At 40.4% G+C, this 22,804-nt stretch overlaps 1 protein-coding gene and 1 long non-coding RNA gene across 2 annotated transcripts in view; one reads left to right on the forward strand and one right to left on the reverse strand.

Annotated features, from left to right (window-relative positions):
* SLC44A1 (solute carrier family 44 member 1) overlaps nucleotides 1-22,804 on the forward strand; it is a 205,738-nt gene that overhangs the window by 169,202 nt on the left and 13,732 nt on the right. The gene's annotated exons all lie outside the window — the stretch shown is intronic.
* On the reverse strand, nucleotides 10,141-12,614 carry LOC309804021. The gene is made up of 3 exons (XR_014294040.1): nucleotides 12,421-12,614; nucleotides 11,905-12,022; nucleotides 10,141-10,315 (listed from the first exon to the last, which is right to left on the reverse strand). It is a non-coding gene; the product is annotated as an uncharacterized lncRNA (long non-coding RNA).

Raw genomic sequence — 22,804 nt, forward strand, 5'->3', positions numbered from 1 at the left:
GCCTCCTTTACTGTCCAAATCCTGAGAAAAATAATTTTAGAAGATATACCTAGGTTACATACAGGAGTCCAGAAAAAGCAAAGCTAAGCTATTAGACCACTTCCTGGGCTTATCAGCAATTTCAATAGAAGTCTTAGAGCTCTCTAGGTAGTTATAAGCTCCCTGGCCATTTATGTCAGACCAGAGAGGCGACAGTAAGGAATTGCCTTCAAGGCAAAACAAAAGGGCTTTCAGTCAACCAAACTCATACTCTAACCTCACACTTGGAGACAGGATATTAGGAGTTTGTGTTTGGTCTATTCTCTCTGCCAGAAGGGATTCTCCCAACTTACAACAAGAAACAATTTTAGAGAAACAAAAATTAAAAAAAAATTTTTTTTTAAAGCAGGCATGTGAAAATTGAGAAAAGGAGATTAATTGTATAAGAAACCCTAGGCTGCACATAAAACTAAACTCCAAGTTTGTCAGTCCTATGAAGAGGAAATCAAGAAAGGTACATAGTTTTATTTATTTTTTTTTAACATCTTTATTGGAGTATAATCGCTTTACAATGGTGCGTTTCTGTTTTATAACAAAGTGAATCAGCTATACATATACATATATCCCCATATCTCTTCCCTCTTGTGTCTCCCTCCCTCCTACCCTCCCTATCCCACCCCTCTAGGTGGTCACAAAGCACTGAGCTGATCTCCCTGTGCTATGCGGCTGCTTCCCACTAGCTATCTATTTTACGTTTGGTAGTGTATATATGTCCATGCCACTCTCTCACTTTGTCCCAGCTTACCCTTCCCCCTCCCCATGTCCTCAAGTCCATTCTCTAGTAGGTCTGCATCTTTATTCCCATCCTGCCCCTAGGTTCTTCATGACCTTTTTTTTTTTTTTTAGATTCCATATATATGTGTTAGCATATGGTATTTGTTTTTCTCTTTGTGACTTACTTCACTCTGTATGACAGGCTCTAGGTCCATCCACCTTACTACAAATAACTCAATTTCGTTTCTTTTTATGGCTGAGTAATATTCCATTGTATATATGTGCCACATCTTCTTTATCCATTCATCTGTTGATGGACACTTAGGTTGCTTCCATGTCCTGGCTATTGTAAATAGAGCTGCAATGAACATTATGGTACATGTCTCTTTTTGAATTATGGTTTTCTCAGGGTATATGAGCAGTAGTGGGATTGCTGGGTCGTATGGTAGTTCCATTTTTAGTTTTTTAAGGAACCTCCATACTGTTCTCCGTAGTGGCTGTATCAATTTACATTCCCACCAACAGTGCAAGAGGGTTCCCTTTTCTCCACACCCTGTCCAGCATTTAGTGTTTATAGATTTTTTGATGATGGCCATTCTGACTGGTGTGAGGTGATATCTCATTGTAGTTTTGATTTGCATTTCTCTAATGATTAATGATGTTGAGCATTCTTTCATGTGTTTGTTGGCAATCTGTATATCTTCTTTGGAGAAATGTCTATTTAGGTCTTCTGCCCATTTTTGGATTGGGTTGTTTATTTTTGGTACATAGTTTTAAATGCCCAATAAAAAGAAATATTAAATAGGACTTCAGCAGGAGGGGCTGGGCAGGCATTAAAAATGTTGTAATCTTTAATGACTTGAAATCATATCTACAATATAGTCAGTGAAAAAGGGGATAAAGCAGTATTTATAGCATGATCTCATTTATGTAAAAATCAATATTTTTATACATTTTTAAATGACTCAAGGTATAATACATGCTCTCTTAACCAAGCCTGTGGGCACTGGTAGCTGATCGGTTCACTGAAAAATTTGGTTAAGGAGGAGAATCTTTATAAATGAAATGTTTTTTAAAACTACAACAAGTAAATAATCATTGGCCAAACTTTGGCATAGGTATTATTTCTATTTATGACTCTTTGAGTCCTCTGAAGTTGTCTATTGTCTTTTTTTTTGGCAGCATTACATACCAATAATGTAACCACCAAAAAATGTAAAACTGTGAAATACTGGTTTCTTTAAAACGGATCAAGAATTTAGAGAAGCTAAATAATGATGCAAGCTGAGTATAGACTCCTACATTTTTATTTCTTTCCAATGTTTATAATTCTCATGTACACATAATTTGAGTAATATTTTTAGTATCTTATCTTTATAGAGTCTTTCCAAAGCATTCAACTTACTTTTCTTAGAAATTACTCTCTTCATACTCATTGTTTTTTATCAATATACATAATATTTAAATAATCATACCATTTGAATAACCACTGCACCTGGCATAACATATTGGAATAAACACACCTGACTCTTGCTAAGCACAGTCCGCTGTTGCTGAGAACAGTGCGTAGGCCACCCTCCGGGACCATTCAGCTTGCTATGGACATCAGCCAGCACATTGTACTGAGGACTAGAGGTGTCAGTTAATCTGGCAAGATGGTTAAGTGGAAGTCAGCTACCACTTTTGTTACATCAAAGTGATAATTATAGTTATCTCTGGGACATGGCATTAGGGTAATTTAATTTTTTCTTTGCTTATCTGTATGTTTAAAATATTCCTGTATTGTTCTTTTTTTTTTTTGAAGTAAGCTCTATAGTTTTTTAACATGAAAAAATATAGCTAAGTTAAAAAGCAAATATCCAGGTAAGTATAATAAGATGACAGCAACTAAACCCGAGTGATAATAGGCCAATAGGGTAGAAGAGAAATTCCCCAAAACAAATTCTATTATTTATAAGAATCTAATAAGAGCTAAGGCTACACCTCAAAATGAATAAGAAAGGAAAGAATTCATTTAATAAACAGTGTTTAGGACAATTGGCTTTCAGTTTGAAAACAAATCTAAGTCAAATCCAAATGGAATAAGGAATTTTTTTTTTTCAATTAGACAGAGGAAGGAGTGGGAAGGACTTAATAAATGTAGAAGAATTGGGGTGGGAGAGGGGGAAACATCAGGCTGGTGGAAGTTGGTGAGGTCCACGTCTCATACTCTGGAAACTGTTATGAGTGAGGCCCGTTTCGTGCACGTTCACTAAGTGTGTCTACAGCAGTGTGCTAAGCGTGTCCACGTCCGATCAACAATCATTTCCTGAGACCTGCTCTGGTCAGTAGGATTTATATTCTGGGGACTCTGGTAACTTCACTCCCTGGTCTGAAGTAGCTCACAGCCTAATGAGGGAGACAGACAGCAGTGAAGGTGCTTCAGGAGCACATAGAGAGGTGCTGGGTTATTAGGAGAAGCTGTCTGAACTGTGTCCTGAAGGGTGAGCGGGAATGAGCCAGATGATGAGAGGGCAGGAGGGAGGAAGGGAGAAGATTCTACCTAGAGGAATAGCACGGGCCATCATATAGCAACACGAGGACACCTCAGTCGTTTAGAAAATCCAGAGCCAAGAATGCGTGGATGGGCAGCAAGAGGTGACCCCGGAGAGGATATGGGAGTTTTGCGCGTTCATTCAGACCTAGAGCCTGTGGGAGACTTGGGACAGGGGGGAAGGGGGAAGGGGAAGTTCCCAGTGGGAAATTTACAGGCCTGGTGACTAATTAGATCTGGGGGGAAGGGAAGAGGAATCGCGGAGGTGTACGCTCAGTGTGGGGTATGCCATTTCTTCATTTAAAGGTAGGGACTTGCTCCAGATGGTCAAGTTCATCCAGGCTCTGAGTCTCTAATTCACTGAATATTGGAAATGTTTACCTTTTCTTCTCAGTGCCGTCTGATGCAAAATCTCTGTAATGATAAGAAGGAGCCATTTGGAGAAGAGTTTGAGGGCCTGAAAATATTTCTCTGTGCCAACAAAATTTTTTCCACTCCCTCATGAAGGAAATCTACCTAATTTCTGGTTTTCATTTAAGAGACCCCAACCCAACAATGGCTTGTGCAGCTAAAGTAACTGCAGACAAACTCTTTTCTCAGTGGCTCTAAGTCTGCTCTTCTGCATTGTCACCTTAACAATCTGTGTGCTTCTCTGCTAACAAGAAATACATACAATGTATTTTTAGCATATATATTTACATATTTATGCTCCACTTTTTTCCAAAAAGGCTTATGTACAGTAAGATTATTAAAATAAAAATAGAAAAGCAAAGACATAAACAGGAAGAAACAAATATGCTAGACTCTAGGACTCATATAGTTACAGGACAATGAAGCATTAAATACTTTGAGTGTCCTAGCAACCTAAAGAGAAAGAACACTAAGATTTATATAGAATGTTATCCTTTGATGGAAGAAGGTATATGCATTCTTCAAGTTACTGTGAAAACAAAAATAATCTGCGTATGGCTCTCAAACAGGGCTTGGGGAGCTGAGTTGGTAAAGTCCAAGCATATAACTTCCTGATTCTTTAACTGAATTTGTTACCTCATCCTTATGTAGATCCACCTCTGTTAGGACTTATAGGACATGTTCATAAATATAAATAAAACAGAAAAGTAGTCTTTATTCCAAAGACATTTATGAAGTTTTATATTCACTAAGGATACAGAAATGAGAGACCTAGTGTTTGCCTTCCAAAACCTCATGGTCTGTTTAGGAAAGCAAATGAGTAAGCAGATGATTGTTTTCTAGTGTACCAGCTGCTCTGAGCATTAACTCAGGAGTGACACAGAGACTGCCCGAAGTGGGGAGGGGCAGGGACACAGGGCTGTGGCAAAGGAGCCTTTTGGGAAAGGGAGGTAGTGTTCCCAGCGGAGGGAACAGCATGTGTGGGGAAATGATGTGTCTGTGACTCTAGGGTGTGGGGACATGAAACTGGAGAAGTCAGCGGGTATCAGACACTCTTGAAGTGTCTTTGGGCCATACTAAGGGACTTGATTTCATGCTGAAGAAAATGGGGACTCACTGCAGGACTTTTAGCAAGGGAGGGCTTTATGATATTTGCATTTTAGAAGGAAAAAATCACTGTGACAGCAGTGGGCGAAACTTAACCTGATAAAGAGTGTTTACCAAAAACTCACAGCTAACATCATACTCAATAGTGAAAGACTGAAAGCTTTTCCCCCAAGATCAATAACAAGACACGCATGCCTCTCTTGCCATTGCTATTCAGTATTGTACTGAGAGTTCTAGCCAGGGTAATTAGGTAAGAAAAAGAAATGAAAGACACCCAAATCAGAAAGAAAGAAAATCTCTCTCCTCAGATGACATTACCTTATAGGTAGAAAATCATAAACAATTCATACAGACACACACAAGTAGACTTAATAAACGATTTAACATTGTTGTGGGATACAAGATCCACACTCAAAAATCAGTTTTATTTCTATGCACTAGCAATGAACAATCCAAAAAGGAAATGAAGAAAACAATTCCATTCACAAGGGCATCAAAAAGAATAAAGTACCAAGAAATAAATTCAACCAAGGAGGTACAAGACCTTTACATTGAAAGCTACAAAATACCATTGAAAGAAATGAGCAAAGACGTAAGTAAATGAGAAGACACACATTCATGGATTGGAAGAGCCAATATTGTTAGAATGGTAATACTACCCAAAGTGATCTACAGATTCAGTGCAATCACTTTCAAAATCCTAATCGTCTTTTTTTTTTGTAGAAATGGAAATGGTGATTCAGAAATTCATATGGAATTGCAAGGAAGCCCATAGAGCCAAAACAATTGTGAAAAAGAAGAAAAAATTGGAGAGCTACCATTTCCTGACCTCAAAACTTACTAAAAAGTTATGGCAATCAAAACAATGGGGTAGGGCTTCCCTGGTGGTGCAGTGGTTGAGAATCTGCCTGCTAATGCAGGGGACATGGGTTCGAGCCCTGGTCTGGGAAGATCCCACATGCCGCGGAGCGGCTGGGCCCGTGAGCCACAAGTACTGAGCCTGCGCATCTGGAGCCTGTGCTCCGCAACAATAGAGGCTGCGATAGTGAGAGGCCCGCGCACCGTGATGAAGAGTGGCCCCCGCTCGCCGCAACTAGAGAAAGACCTCACACAGAAACGAAGACCCAACAGAGCAAAAATAAATTAATTAATTAATAAACTCCTACCCCCAACACCTTCTTTAAAAAAAAAAAAAAACAATGGGGTAATGACATACAGATAGATGTTGAAATCAATATTAGAATAGAAAGAATTAAAAGGACAGAAATAAAAGTGTGTGTCTGTTGTCAACAGAGTTTTCAACAAGATTGCCAAGACTATTCAATGAGGAAAGAATAGTCTTTTCAATAAATGATTCTTGTACAACTTGATATCTACATGCAAAAAAAGAGGTTGGACCCCCTACCTCACATCATATACAAAAATTAACTAAAAATGTATCAAAGACCTAAATACAAGAGCTAAAACTATAAACCTCTTAGAAGAAAACATAGAGGTGAATCTTCATCACCTTGGATTTGGCAGTAACTTCTCGGGTATGACACCAAAACACAAGCAACAAAAGAAAATTGGACTTCATCAAAATTAAAAAATTTTTGCTTCAAAGGATACTATTTTTTAAAGTATGAGAAGGCAACCCACAGAATGGGAGAAAATATTTGTGAATCATATATCTGATAAGGGTCTAGTATCCAGAATATATAAAGAACTCTAACACTCAACAGCAAAGATAAACAACCCAAAGTCCTTGAACTCTCCTATATACAGCCCTCCATACTGCCCTGATGTGTTTGCTGGGCTGCCACACTTGCTCTCCTGTCTTTTAGGTCATATCTCTCATTTTTCTTCAGCATAAGCCTGGTTCTGGGAGCTGATCCTGTTTATCCAAATTACAAAGGACAAGACTCTTAGGGGCTAAGCAGACCTGAGCAGGTATACTGGTGGAATAGTCATTAATTGAAGGACCAAGCCCAAGTCTTACTAATTAATTTCAACCCAAAGGAGGTTCCAGTAGAGGAGGCCAACTCCAGATGTGAGTAAACAAAAAATCCCAAAACAGCAGTTGCCAAAATAAGACAGAAGTTTACATCTCTCACACATTGCCCAAAGGCAATGCATTATAGTGATCAATTAGGAACATGAGCTTCAATTCAAGCACACTTGTATCCCTTATGAACTATATGACGTTGGGCTTCAGACTCTCTAGGCCTCTGTTTTCCCACCTATGTATAATATAAGTATACATAATTATACTATATACTTATATAATAATTATGTATTATTATTAATAATACATAATTATTATTAATAATATAATAGTGCCCAACTTCCCCACAAGCATCTGAATTCAAGGCACGCTCTGTATGAATTGACAGCAGGCTGTTTCAGTTCAGGGGAGTTATAATATAATAGTGCCCAACTTAACAATGTTTTTGTGATGATTAAGTACATTATTACACGTAAAATGCATAGGGCAGTGGCTATGCACATAGTAAATGCTCAATAAATATTATCTCCTATTATCGTTGGTGTTTTTTGCCTTCGTCTTGGATAGTTTAATGTTTTTACCACTGACGTGGATGAAGAATGGAAGGAGTGGCCAAGACTATAGGTTGTCTCCCAATATCTTTTTACTCAGTCTTTGATGACAGCAGTCACCTGGTTTTTAAATGGATATATAGCCATCCTGAACAAAGACTGCATTTCCCAGCTCCCCCTTGCAGCTAAATTGTGACCATGTGACTCAGTTCTGGCCAGTGGCATGTAAGTGGAAATGACATGTAACTATCAGGAAATGTCTTTAAAAGGAAGGGCCATTACTCCTTCCTCAATTTCCTTTTCCCTGCCAGCTGGAATTCAGATGTGGTGGCTAGAGGTTCAGCAGCCATTCTGGACAACAAGGTGACCTTGACACTGGAAGACATGCATGATGGAACAACAAGACAGAAGGTGCCTGCATCCCTGACACTTTGGCACATCATGTCAACTTGGCTAACAACTTCCAGACTTTTGAATTAACTTCTGTCTTATGTTAGCAGCTATTATTTGGGTTTTTTTTTTCATTACAGCTGAACACAATCCTAACTAATACCAAAGATACATCATATTTTAAGGTGACTTAGAGCTAAAAATGCTAGATATATAGTCCATGGGGTAATAATCAGAGCTCAGGAGCAGTGGACTAAATCTGATAGCATGGAGGATGGAGGTTAGCAGTAATAATGTAAAGTGCTTCCTTGTGTCCATAAAAGCAGCCTTGCAATGGCTAAATGAGATTGATATGGCCTGGGGGGGTCTTCTGAATGGATGCCTTATAAAGGAGATGGTGGGGTGCCTGTCACAAGGTAAGTTCTCAGTGATGTGTGCCCCCCTTGGCCCTACCCCTTCCCCACAAGCATCTGAGTTCAAGGTGTGCTCTGCATGAATTGACAGCAGGCTGTTTCAGTTCAGGGGATTTTAGGCTCTGTTAATAATAGTATGGTGTACAGCAGGAGGAAGGAGATGACTCTGCATTACTTTTTATAGGTCAGGCCGCACCTGGAATATAAACAAATGGGAGTATTTTCAGAGACAAGCCTGGAAAAGACATCACTTGGAAAAGAGACATCTTGGGATGGGGAAAAGGAAAAGAAATGATCATTGTGTGCAAACATCTGAAGGGATGTTACAGAAAAAAAAAGAGTTTCTATAATCCTGTCCTAAGCCGCTAAAGGGTTCTAATGGTTAGAAAGACAGATTTCATCAGTCAGTTAGCTTATTAGTCACCTGATATTACTGTCAGGCTGTGGCAGTGACTGCTAATCGCCCTACCCAAAATCTGTCCCAGCCTTCTTCCTCGTGGATATAACCCAAATATTGTTCTGGTCACCAGCTAAAATACCCACCGTCTCATACTTCCTTGAAGTTTGAGGTGGCCATGTGACAGAGTCATGGCCAAGAAGGCCACGGCTTCTCTCACTTGAGCTGTCTTCTGGGCTTCCTGTTACATAAGAATTAAGCCCTGCCTTGTTTAAGGCACTGGATCAGGTTTCTGGTCAATGCAGCCGAGATGCCATCCTAATCCAGGAACCCTGCTCCGTTCTAGGAGGGGAAAGCCTTTCTTGTGGGGAAAAAAAACAATTGGCTTTTCCTGCTTTTCAGACAGGATGTGAGGTAGAAAGTGCTAAAAACTGGAACAGTACCAAGATGGGCTGAGCTCCAGGGAGGCAGTGATCCTCTTGACCCACAGAGGAATAGAATGCATGCAGAGGCTGTAGGGCACTTCTGCAGCTGCGATGTTATAAAGCAGTATTGAGTGTGGAGTGAAAGGTCGGATTTAATGACCTTTAAAGTCCTTTCTAGAACAAAAACTTTTCTGATGGTCAGAAAGTTAAAAATAGGTGAACTCTTGCATAGTAAGTTTTGGTCACTGAACAGATGGTGTTTTTCAGCTGTAGCCTGAAAAACTATAGTGGGATATGCAATTTTCATTACAGTTTCTAAGAAAGCACTCTCCCTCAACTCCCCCGGGGTAACCATATCATGGCGATTTAAAATTTCTAATGGAATTTTAGTTTGTTTTATTTACAGTAATGTAATTTATCCCACTGTTTACTACCAGGATTTTTATTTATCTTGGACTTACAAAGTTAACGTGGCAGTGAAACATACTCAGCAGCATTTTGATTTTCAGATACACATGGATTTATTATTTTTGTCTGTGTTTTTAAAGCCATGGATTTATTATTTTTGTCTGTGTTTGAAAAAATGAATCTTGGTAATAAGATTCCTTCCTAACTATATCATTGGAATGTTTATATCCTATAAAATAACCATTAGGGATCAATTTAGAGGCCGAATTTCTGTAAACATGGCAGTGTTCTTTATGCGAAAGGGGGGCTTTTCCCCCTATCATGGTGGAAGCCAGGTTCTTTGATGGGGGTGAACATAAGAAAGGATAGGCTAAGTCTTTACTGGATTCTATGATTGATCCCCTGATGGGGATCTCAAGCCTGAGAGAGGAAGATAAGCTGCGTGACTTTGTGAAGGTACCCAGTGGTGACTGGCAGGCTGTAAGGACTCAGTAGGTGTTTGACGAATGAGTGAACAAATGAGTCCCCTTCCAGCCTGTCTCTGAGTTGAGACTTTGAGATGATATTGTACAGTCTATGTAGGTGCAGATCAGTGTTTCTCAAAGCGCTTCACAGTGGGAGGTTGGAGGGAGAAGAAGATGGTGCTTAAGATGAAAATTACCCCCGGGCCCCACTCCAGACCTATTGAATCAGAATCTCCACAGCTGCAGCTCAGGAGTCTGCATTTTAGCATTCCCCCCGCCCCTCCCGCCACCCCCCAGTGATTCTCCTGTATAATACACTTTGAGAACTGCAGGTGTGTATACTGGCTGTTCCAGCTGAAGCTTCCACAGAGGGATAGGATCTTAGGAGACGGCAGTAATTCCACCTGGAGCAGGATTTGGGTGATCAGCCTCAAGAAGGCAGCCATAGCAAACGCGCTTGTCTCTGACGACACCTCCTGGTTGAGAGTAATAATTAGCAAAGGCTCAACCCCTCAAACTATTGATACACAGGGGTTTTCTCTTAAGGGGCCCAGATACTGAAGGTGCTGCATTTTAGTTCTGAATTCTAACAGCGATGTTTAATATACCCAAAGCCCCAGGTATCTAGGGGATATGCTTTTATATTTGTATCTTCTTTTCACTAGCTTCAAGTAGGATCAATATATATTTGAATATTATCCTTCAATTATCTTACATGTTTCTTAGAACAAATATTCTTATTTCACATTTACTTGAAACATTACCAACTCTTGGATTTCCTCTGAAAGGATTTACTGAACTCTTTGGCTGGGGAACTTATTCTTTGTGGTTGTTTTAGAGGAAAAGTGAAAAGCCAGCTTTTATCTCTCATTGATGACTCCAGGCAAGATTTAAAAAAAAATTGTTTCATGATATCTTGGTTCCTTCTTTTTACTGAGCACCTACTTATGCCAGCCACCCTCTCAGAGAACTTGGGGCTCAGGGATGGAGAGGGCGCAGGCGTGGTCCCTACAGTGGAAGTGTGTGTGATGTGGAGAAGCAGTGAGAGGAAGAGTTGGAGTCAAGGAAGGTGAGATGTGGGAAAGATTCGTTCTTCCAGATCCTATATGGACATTACCAGGTCCCAAGCTCCCAGAAGAGAGACTGGTATGTGCTGAAACACAGAGGTGTGAAATGGCATCCGGGGTGAATGTCACAGGAAAGGGGTAACCTCCAAATAATTTGCCCTTATAAAGTGTGAAGTCAGTGGAAGTCAGTGACAGGTGATGGGGCCAAGGAGTCAGGCCAAACCTCCCCCACTTGCCAAGGTTAGATTTCACCCTGTAGGTTGTGACTAACCACTGAAGAGCTTAAATTTAAGATGTGCTTTTTATCAGATTGTTTATTCCATTGGAATAGCAATACACAAAGCAGAGCACCTCCTTTTTATCTGATGGTCAACAAATTTAACTGAGTCCAAATTCCTGATTAAAGTTCCCTGGTGGTCCAGTGGTTAAGACTCCACGCTCCCAGTGCAGGGGCCTGGGTTCAGTCCCTGGTCAGGGATTGAACTAGATCCCACATGCCACAACTAAGACCCAGTGCAGCCAAATAAATAATTTTTTTAAAAAAAATTATATCTAGTAGTTGAGAATTTCATGCATATTCAACATGCAAAAAAGCCCCAGTCCATTTGAAAAGACTTTTAGCATTCTGGTAATTAGGTTTGGCTTGTGTGCTATAACAGAGGTTTGGTGGGGGGAGGTTTTTGGTTTGTTTCTTTGTTTGTTTAGTGTAGCTATTAGTCAGAGCAGGCTCTCCATGCCCTTTATTTTGGAGCTTCTGCACTGCCTCCTCTTCCTGTGCTAATAGGGCCACATACGCAGCAGTGCCCATCACACAGACCCCGGGAAACCCCACAGGTGTCCTTAACAGGGCCAAAAGCTGAGCTCTGGTTTATATTCAGAGCCTGAGGCAGGAAATAAACCAATTCATTATTTTGTGCACAATTTTTCACCTTGAACATATAATAAGTGATAATGGATATATTTGCATGTTGCTTTTGACAACAGGAGGAGGTGCTTACCTTGGGGCCATGCTACACAATCAAGAAAGATGGACAAACACAATCTCTTTGTTTCTTCCGCCTCCCTTCTGCTTGGTCTTCAGCCACGCCATGCATAGCCTTACTCACTTGGCATAGTCTAGGAAAAAAACATGGAATTTGAAATCCAAAGGATTTGAATTTAAATCTTGTCCTTCCCTGCCCCACCTCCCACCCCATTATGTTGGCAAGTCACTTAACTTTTCCTCTTTCTCTACCTGGCAAAGGGAGCTAATAATACCTTCTCTTGAGGATTGAGTGAGAAAAAATATGTATAGAATACCTGAGAGCAGTGCCCAACACACAGCAGGACCTTAGTAAATGTTAGCTTCCCCCCCCCCCTTTTTTTTCTATCCTTCCCTTGATACCAGTGAGTCATCAAAAGACCAGGAAGCACACAGCCTTCAGACTGCAGCACTGGTAAGTGGCCATTAGTTCCTGCTGTTCTGTGCTGTTCTATGGAGTTTACCTCTGAAATGGGTTAATTAAATTAGAGACCTTTTCTTAGCTTACAGATTTTCTGTCCCAATCTCTCTGTCTAGAGGTAAGGACTCGGCACGTTCACTGCCATTGCCCGGGCTCAGGGAACTGAGATCCCGCAAGCTGCACGGGGTGGCCAAAATTAAAAACAAAAACAAAACAAAAAGATTTTGAGCTCTTTGAAGTATGGAGTCTGACGGTCATTAACCAGCCACCCACCCTCCTTGCAGTTCCAAGAGGAATCCAGTTCTGTCAATATTTGCTCACCACAGGACAAGGACCACAACCCTGCCCGAAGACAGGCTCTCCTGACCTGTGGGCGGGGCTGCCCCCATTTGCATAGATAAGCAGACTGGTGCCTGACTGGCCCAACCCCAAATCAGGAGAGTGTCTCTTAGCCACTCATGCTGAAGTATGACTTTCCTATTGGTAGATATTACCTAGCAGACCAAGGTTTCTTACTCATCGGCCAAGTCAACAGCCTAAAGAACATTACCCTCAAAGATCTGGTCCAAAGGTAATCTTTGACTTAAAGGGACAGTATTTCAGGGACAGTTCCCATCGCGCATATTCTGTTCTGTTGTACTCATCCACTCTTAATGTCCTGGAAATGCCGAGAAATTGGCAAATTGTGACTAAACACAGTATGGCAGTGAACATGACAGTCAAAATAGAGCCAAATGACAAAAGATTGAAAAGCCACCAAAGAAAAAGACTCACAAGCTGAAGAACCCTTGTGTTAGCATAGAAACTTTTGGTGAGAAACATGCTAGTTTGCCCAGCTTTTGTACTTTGAGTAGCGCTGGTATAAATGTCTGTCCAAGGGTGGCTGCAAGACAGAGCTGGTGACTGATGTGGGGAGATAATGATGATGCTGAAACATTACCCTGCTTTATTTGTACTTGAAGGAGTTTCTAAAACTGATTTTTAAAAAAAATTTATGAAAGCATAGTTCATTTATAATGTGTTAATTTCTGCTGTACAGCAAAGTGACTCAGTTATACATATATATGTCCTTCATATTCTTTTCCATTATGGTTTATCAGAGGATATTGAATATAGTTCCCTGTGCTATACAGTAGGGCCTTGTTGTTTATCCATCCTATACATAATAGTTTGCATCTGTTAATCCCAACTCCCAGTCCTTACCTTCCCTATCTCCTCTTCCCCTTGGCAACCACAAGTCTATTCTCTATGTCTGTGAGTCTGTTTCTGTTTCGTAGATATGTTCATTTGTGTCGTGTTTTAGATTCCAGTTATAAGTAATATCATATGGTATTTGTCTTTCTCTTTCTGACTTACTTCGTTTAGTATGATGATCTCTAGGTGCATCTATGTTGCTGCAAATGGCATTATTTCATTCTTTTTTATGGCTGAGTAGTATTCCATTGTATATATGTACCACATCTTCTTTATCCATTCCTCTGTCGATGGACATTTAGGTTGTTTCCATGACTTGACTATTGTAAATAGTGCTGCTCTGAATATAGTGGTGTGTGTACCTTTTTGAATTATAGTTTTGTCTGGGTATATGGTCAGGAGTGGAATTGCTGAATCATATGGCAACCCTATTTTTAGTTTTTTGACAAACCTCTACACTGTTTTCCATAATGGCTACACGAACTTACATTCCCACCAAAAGAGTAAGAGGGTTCTCTTTTCTCCACCCCCTTTCCACCATTTATTATTTGTAGACTTTTTAATGATGGTCATTCTGATCGGTGTGAAGTGGTACCTCATTGTAGTTTTGATATGCATTTCTCTAATTATTAGCGATGTTGAGCATCTTTTCACGTGCCTGTTGGCCATCCGTATAACTTCTTTGGAGAAATGTCTGTTTAAGTCTTTTGTCCATTTTTCTATTGGGTTGTATTTGAAGGATTTTAAAGTATGTTCAAAGTAATTTTTTTAACATCTTTATTGGAGTATAATTGCTTTACAGTGGTATGTTAGTTTCTGCTTTATAACAAAGTGAATCAGTTATACATATACATATGTTCCCATATCTCTTCCCTCTTGTGTCTCCCGCCCTCCCACCCTCCCTATCCCACCCCTCTAGGTGGTTACAAACCACCGAGCTGATCTCCCTGTGCTATGCGGCTGCTTCCCACTAGCTATCTATTTTACGTTTGGTAGTGTATATATGTCCATGCCACTCTCTCACTTTGTCACAGCTTACCCTTCCCCCTCCCCATATCCTCAAGTCCATTCTCTAGTAGGTCTGTGTCTTTATCCTGTCCTGCCCCTAGGTTCTTCATGACCTTTTATTTTTTTTTGTAGACTCCATATATGTGTTAGCATATGGTATTTGTTTTTCTCTTTCTGACTTACTTCACTCTATATGTCAGACTCTAGGTCCATCACCTCACTACAAATAACTCAATTTCGTTTCCTTTTATGGCTGAGTAATATTCCACTGTGTATATGTACCACATCTTCTTTATCCATTCATCTATTGATGGACACTTAGGTTGCTTCCATGTCCTGGCTATTGTAAATAGAGCTGCAATGAACATTTTGCTACATGACTCTTTTTGAATTATGGTTTTCTCAGGGTATATGCCCAGTAGTGGATGGCTGGGTCCGATGGTAGTTCTATTTTTAGTTTTTTAAGAAACCTCCATACTGTTCTCCGTAGTGGCTGTATCAATTTACATTCCCACCAACAGTGCAAGAGGGTTCCACTTTCTCCACACCTCCTCCAGCATTTAGTGTTTCTAGATTTTTTGATGATGGCCATTCTGACTGGTATGAGATGATATCTCATTGTAGTTTTGATTTGCATTTCTCTAATGATTAATGATGTTGAGCATTCTTTCATGTGTTTCTTAGCAGTCTGTATATCTTCTTTGGAGAAATGTCTATTTAGGTCTTCTGCCCATTTTTGGATTGGGTTGTTTGTTTTTTTGACATTGAGCTGCATGAGCTGCTTGTAAATTTTGGAGATTAATCCTTTGTCAGTTGCTTCATTTGCAAATACTTTCTCCCATTCTGAGGGTTGTCTTTTGGTCTTGTTTATGGTTTCCTTTGCTGTGCAAAAGCTTTTAAGTTTCATTAGGTCCCATTTGCTTATTTTTGTTTTTATTTTCATTTCTCTAGGAGGTGGATCAAAAAGAATCTTGCTGTGATTTATGTCATAGAGTGTTCTGCCTGTGTTTTCCTCTAAGAGTTTTATAGCGTCAAGCCTTACATTTAGGTCTTTAATCCATTTTGAGTTTATTTTTGTGTATGGTGTTAGGGAGTGTTCTAATTTCATTCTTTTACATGGGGGTGTCCAGTTTTCCCAGCACCACTTATTGAAGAGGCTGTCTTTTCTCCACTGTATGTTCTTGCCTCCTCTATCAAAGATAAGGTCACTATATGTGCGTGGGTTTATCTCTGGGCTTTCTATCCTGTTCCATTGATCTATATTTCTGTCTCTGTGCCAGTACCATACTGTCTTGATTACTGTAGCTTTGTAGTATACTCTGAAGTCAGGGAGTCTGATTCCTCCAGCTCCATTTTTCATTCTCAAGATTGCTTTGGCTATTCGGGGTCTTTTGTGTTTCCATACAAATTGTGAAATTTTTTGTTCTAGTTCTGTGAAAAATGCCAGTGGTAGTTTGATAAGGATTGCATTGAATCTGTAGATTGCTTTGTGTAGTAGAGTCATTTTCACAATGTTGATTCTTCCAATCCAAGAACATGGTATATCTCTCCATCTCTTTGTACCATCTTTAATTTCTTTCATCAGTGTCTTATAATTTTCTGCATACAGGTCTTTTGTCTCCTTAGGTAGGTTTATTCCTAGATATTTTATTCTTTTTCTTGCAGTGGTAAATGGGAATGTTTTCTTAACTTCTCTTTCAGATTTTTCATCATTAGTGTATAGGAATGCCAGAGATTTCTGTGCATTAATTTTGTATCCTGCTACTTTACCAAATTCATTGATTACCTCTAGTAGTTTTCTGGTAGCATCTTTAGGATTCTCTATGTATAGTATCATGTCATCTGCAAACAGTGACAGCTTTACTTCTTCTTTTCCAATTTGTATTCCTTTTACTTCTTTTTCTTCTCTGATTGCTGTGGCTTAAACTTCCAAAACTACATTGAATAATAGTGGTGAGAGTGGGCAACCTTGTCCTGTTCCTGATCTTAGTGGAAATGGTTTCAGTTTTTCACCATTGAGGACGATGTTGGCTGTGGGTTTGTCATGTATGGCCTTTATTATGTTGAGGAAAGTTCCCTCTATCCCTACTTTCTGCAGGGTTTTTATCATAAATGGGTGTTAAGTTTTGTCAAAAGCTTTCTCTACATCTATTGAGATGATCATATGGTTTTTCGCCTTCAATTTGTTAATATGGTGTATCACATTGATTGATTTGCGTATATTGAAGAATCCTTGCATTCCTGGAATAAACCCCACTTGATCATAGTGTATGATCCTTTTAATGTGCTGTTGGATTCTGTTTGCTAGTATTTTATTGAGGATTTTTGCATCCATGTTCATCAGTGATATTGGCCTGTAGTTTTCTTTTTTGTGACATCTTTGTCTGTTTTTGGTATCAGGGTGATGGTGGCCTCGTAGAATGAGTGGGAGTGTTCCTCCCTCTGCTATATTTTGGAAGAGTTTGAGAAGGATAGGTGTTAGCTCTTCTCTAAATGTTTGATAGAATTTGCCTGTGAAGCCATTTGGTCCTGGGCTTTTGTTTGTTGGAAGATTTTTAATCACAGTTTCAATTTCAGTACTTGTGATTGGTCTGTTCATATTTTCTATTTCTTCCTGGTTCAGTCTCAGCAGTTTGTGCATTTCTACGAATTTGTCCATTTCTTCCAGGTTGTCCATTTTATTGGCGTATAGTTGCTTGTAGTAATCTCTCATGATCCTTTGTATTTCTGCAGTGTCAGTTGTTACTTCTCCTTTTTCATTTCTAATTCTATTGATTTGAGTCTTCTCCCTCTTTTTCTTGATGAGTCTGGCTAACGGTTTATCGATTTTGTTTATCTTCTCAAAGAACCAGCTTTTAGTTTTACTGATCTTTGCTATCATTTCCTTCATTTCTTTTTCATTTATTTCTCATCTGATCTTTATGATTACTTTCCTTCTGCTAACTTTGGGGTTTTTTTGTTCTTCTTTCTCTAATTGCTTTAGGTGCAAGGTTAAGTTGTTTATTTGAGATGTTTCCTGTTTCTTAAGGTAGGCTTGTATTGCTATAAACTTCCCTCTTAGAACTGCTTTTGCTGCGTCCCATAGGTTTTGGGTCTTCGTGTCACCATTGTCATTTGTTTCTAGGTATTTTTTTTATTTCTTCTCTGATTTCTTCAGTGATCACTTGGTTATTAAGTAGTGTATTGTTTAGTCTCCATGTGTTTGTATTTTTTACAGATCTTTTCCTGTAATTGATATCTAGTCTCATAGCGTTTTGATCAGAAAAGATACTTGATACGATTTCAATTTTCTTAAATTTACCAAGGCTTGATTTGTGACCTAAGATATGATCTATCTTCGAGAATGTTCCATGAGCACTTGAGAAGAATGTGTATTCTGTTGTTTTTGGATGGAATGTCCTATAAATATCAATTAAGACCATCTTGTTTAATGTATCATTTAAAGCTTGTGTTTTCTTATTTATTTTCATTTTGGATGATCTGTCCATTGGTGAAAGTGGGGTGTTAATGTCTCGTACTGTGGTTGTGTTACTGTCGATTTCCCCTTTTATGGCTGTTAGTATTTGCCTTATGTATTGAGGTGCTCCTATGTGGGGTGCATAAATATTTACAATTGTTATATCTTCTTCTTGAATCGATCCCTTGATCATTATGTAGTGTCCTTCTTTGTCTCTTATAATAGTCTTTATTTTAAAGTCTATTTTGTCTGATATGAGAATTGCTACTCCAGCTTTCTTTTGATTTCCATTTGCATGGAATAGCTTTTTCCATCCCCTCACTTTCAGTCTGTATGTGTCCCTAGGTCTGAAGTGGGTCTCTTCTAGACAGCATGTATACGGTCTTGTTTTTGTATCCATTCAATGAGTCTGTGTCTTTTGGTGGGAGCATTTAATCCATTTACGTTTAAGGTAATTATCGATATGTATGTTCCTATTCCCATTTTCTTAATTGTTTTGGGCTTGTTATTGTAGGTCTTTTCCTTCTCTTGTGTTTCCTGCCTAAAGAAGTTCCTTTAGCATTTGTTGTAAAGCTGGTTTGGTGGTGCTGAACTCTCTTAGCTTTTGCTTGTCTGTAAAGGTTTTAATTTCCCCATCAAATCTGAATGAGATCCTTGCTGGGTAGAGTAATCTTGGTTGTAGGTTTTTCTCCTTCATCACTTTAAATATATCCTGCCAGTGCCTTCTGGCTTGCAGAGTTTCTGCTGAAAGATCGGCTGTTAACCTTATGGGGATTCCCTTGTGTGTTATTTGTTGTTTTTCCCTTGCTGCTTTTAATATGTTTTCTTTGTATTTAATTTTTGATAGTTTGATTAATATGTGTCTTGGCGTGTTTCTCCTTGGACTTATCCTGTATGGGACTCTCTGTGCTTCCTGGACTTGATTAACTATTTCCTTTCCCATATTAGGGAAGTTTTCAACTATAATCTGTTCAAATACTTTCTCAGTCCCTTTCTTTTTCTCTTCTTCTTCTGGGACCCCTATAATTCAAATGTTGGTGTGTTTAATGTTTTCTCAGAGGTCTCTGAGACTCTTCAGTTCTTTTCATTCTTTTTTCTTTATCGTGCTCTGCAGTAGTTATTTCCACTATTTTATCTTCCAGGTCACTTATCCGTTCTTCTGCCTCAGTTATTCTGCTATTGATCCCTTCTAGAGAATTTTTAATTTCATTTATTGTGTTGTTCATCATTGTTTGTTTTCTCTTTAGTTCTTCTAGGTCCTTGTTAAACGTTTCTTTTATTTTCTGTATTCTATTTCCAAAATTTTGGATCATCTTTGCTATCATTATTCTGAATTCTTTTTCAGGTAGACTGCCTATTTCCTCTTCATTTATTAGGTCTGGTGGGCTTTTACCTTCCTCCTTCATCTGCTGTGTGTTTTTCTGTCTTCTCATTTTGCTTAACTTACTGTGTTTGGGGTCTCCTTTTCACAGGCTGCAGGTTCGTAGTTCCCATTGTTTTTGGTTTCTGTCCCCAGTGGCTAAGGTTGGTTCAGTGGGTTGTGTAGGCTTCCTGGTGAAGGGGACTAGTGTCTGTGTTCTGGTGGATGAGACTGGATCTTGTCTTTCTGGTGGGCAGGTCCACGTCTGGTTGTGTGTTTTGGGATGTCTGTGGCCTTATCATGATTTTAGGCAGCCTCTCTGCTAATGGATGGGGCTGTGTTCCTGTCTTGCTAGTTGTTTGGCATAGGGTGTCCACACTGTAGCTTGCTGATCGTTGAGTGAAGCTGGGTCTTGGCATTGAGATGGAGATCTGTGGGAGATTTTCGCCGTTTGATATTACATGGAGCTGGGAGGTCTCTTGTGGACCAGTGTCCTGAACTTGGCTCTCCCACCTCAGAGGCACGGCACTGATTCCTGGCTGGAGCACCAAGAGCCTTTCATCCACACGGCTCAGAATAAAAGGGAGAAAAAATGGAAAGAAAGAGGATAAAATTAAATAAAGTAAAATAAAGTAATTAAAATAAAAAATAATTATGAAGAAAAAAATTTTTAAGTAAAAACAAACAAACAAACAAGAAGAAACGGATGGACAGAACCCTAGGACAAATGGTGAAAGCAAAGCTATACAGACAAAATCACACACAGAAGCATACACATACACACTCACAAAAAGAGAAAAACGGGAAAAAATAATATATCTTTGCTCCCAAAGTCCACCTCCTCAATTTGGGATGATTCGTTGTCTATTCAGGTATTCCACAGATGCAGGTACATCAAGTTGATTGTGGAGCTTTAATCCGCTGCTCCTGAGGCTGCACAAAGAGATTTCCCATTCTCTTCTTTGTTCTCACAGCTCCCGGGGCTCAGCTTTGGATTTGGCCCCGCCTCTGCGTGTAGGTCGCCTGAGTGCGTCTGTTCTTCGCTCAGACAGAATGGGGTTAAAGGAGCAGCTGATTCGGGGGCTCTGGCTCACTCAGGCCGGGGGAAGGGAGGGGTACAGAATGTGGGGCGAGCCTGCGGCGGCAGAGGCCGGCGTGACTTTGCACCAGCCTGAGGCGCGCCGTGCTTTCTCCCCGGGAAGTTGTCCCTGGATCAGGGGACCCTGGCAGTGGCGGGCTGCACAGGCTTCCAGGAGGAGAGGTGTGGAGAGTGACCTGTGCTTGCACACGGGCTTCTTGGTGGCTGCAGCAGCAGCCTTAGCATCCCATGCCCGTCTCTGGGGTCCGCGCTGATATCCGCAGCTTGCGCCCGTCTCTGGAGCTCCTTTAAGCGGCGCTTTGAATCCCCTCTCCTCGCGCACCAGAAAACAAAGAGGGAAGAAAAAGTCTCCTGTCTCTTCGGCATCTCCAGACTTCTCCCGGACCCCCTCCCGGCTAGCCGTGGAGCACTAGCCCCTTCAGGCTGTGTTCACGCCGCCAGCCCCAGTCCTCTCCCTGCGTTCCGACCGAAGCCCGAGCCTCAGCTCCCAGACCCGCCCGCCCCGGCGCGTGAGCAGACAAGCCTCTCGAGCTGGTGAGTGCTGGTCAGCCCCGATCCTCTGTGCGGGAATCTCTCCGCTTCTCCCTCCGCACCCCTGTTGCTGCGTTCTCCTCCGCGGCTCCGAAGCTTCCCTGCTCTGCCACCCGCCGTCTCCGCCCGTGAAGGGGCTTCCTAGTGTGTGGAAACCTTTCCTCCTTCACTGCTCCCTCCCACTGGTGCAGGTCCTGTCCCTATTCTGTGTCTCTGTTTTTTCTTTTGCCCTACCCAGGTACGTGGGGAGTTTCTTGCCTTTTGGGAGGTCTGAGGTCTTCTGCCAGCGTTCAGTAGGCGTTCTGTAGGAGTTGTTCCACCTGTAGATGTATTTCTGATGTATTTGTGGGGAGGAAGGTGATCTCCACGTCTTACTCTTCCGCCATCTTGAAGCTCTTCCCAAAGTAATTTTTATTTTGCTTTTAATAAGCCCAAAGAGTAGGGAAGAAAATTGTATTTGCATTGTAGTTTTACAAAGGGAATATCAGCAAATACACAAGTCAGGAGAAAAAGCCTTTGGACGGGTGATCTGTCCCAATGTGGCATTTAGAAGACTTGAACATCCTATACTGCAGGAAGCTTCCGGATTGCTCTGGATCTCCTAACTTGCAGGTACAGCCAACCGCTAATTATTAGTAGAAGTTAATTTAGTAATTCCTATCTTCTAACTGGTTCAGAATCCTCTTAGAAGGCATCGTGTTCCCATGCTGGCTGCCCTGATGGTTAGAGAGCAGGGTCTGCTGCCTTGAACTCTCCACAGGCTCCCTGCTCTGTCTTCTGGAACAGCTGGTGCCTGTGTTATTTGACAGCTTGTCTATCATTTTATCAGAGGTCTCTTTTGTCTGCCATTATTTAGGACAAATGCCGCCTTCACCAGAGCCCTTCCCATCCAGGATCCCCTGATCCTAGTGGAATATGCCCTGTTGCCTGCAGTACCTCCAACATTTTGGCAAGATGAGAGGGGAGACACTAAATGCCCTATTTTACTCCTTGTTAGATTCCTAGGAAGAGGGAGGAAGTTAAAGCACTTGGTTAAATAAAAGTCATGGTCGTCTGTAACTTTTATTAAGAAATGTTGGCCTCCTATTGGGATTCAAAAATTAAAGTTATCACAACATTCTTTAATATGTCCTGGAGACATGTGTGCACGGTGGGGTATGAGAGAGAGAATTAGAAAGACTCTTTCCTTCCCCTGAAGAGCATGTATTCCCTTTTTAGATATCTCTTTCTTTTCTTCCAAAGTGAGGAAGTCTGCAAAGTGCCAGAATGTTGAGTTGATTATAGTCAGTGCAATGCCTGTTTGAGTAGGTTGGTCTAGATTGATCTGCTGTTGTATTGCTTCAGTATCCTACTGAGAAAAGAATTGCAAGAGCCCATTCAGAAAGACACAGATATATAGCATAATTTTGGTAAATAAAAAGCGTTCAGCAAATATGGAATAAACTAATAAATATCTAGAGTTCTGAAGATTTAACCACATCGTATATTTTTTAAAGGCAGTTGTTAATTCTTTTAAAAATCATTTTACTCTATTTTTCATTACAAAACAATACCTGGAAATGGTTCCTCTGGCTTTCAAATAGATGGTCTGATTAATAAAATGCATTAATATTTTATGACTCAGATGTGGTATGATGGTGTACACTGTTCCAGAAACAGCCACCACTTACTAAACACTAAGTGAAAGCTACTATGGGCTTTAGGTGCATTATCTCCTTAAATGCTTACAAGAATCATAAGACTAGAATGGTGTTTCCATTTTAAAGATGGGAACACAATGACTCAGAGACTTAGGTAGCTTACTAGA

The sequence above is a fragment of the Mesoplodon mirus genome (genome assembly GCF_964341445.2).
Source record: "Mesoplodon mirus genome assembly, chromosome: 1".
NCBI lineage: Eukaryota > Metazoa > Chordata > Mammalia > Artiodactyla > Ziphiidae > Mesoplodon > Mesoplodon mirus.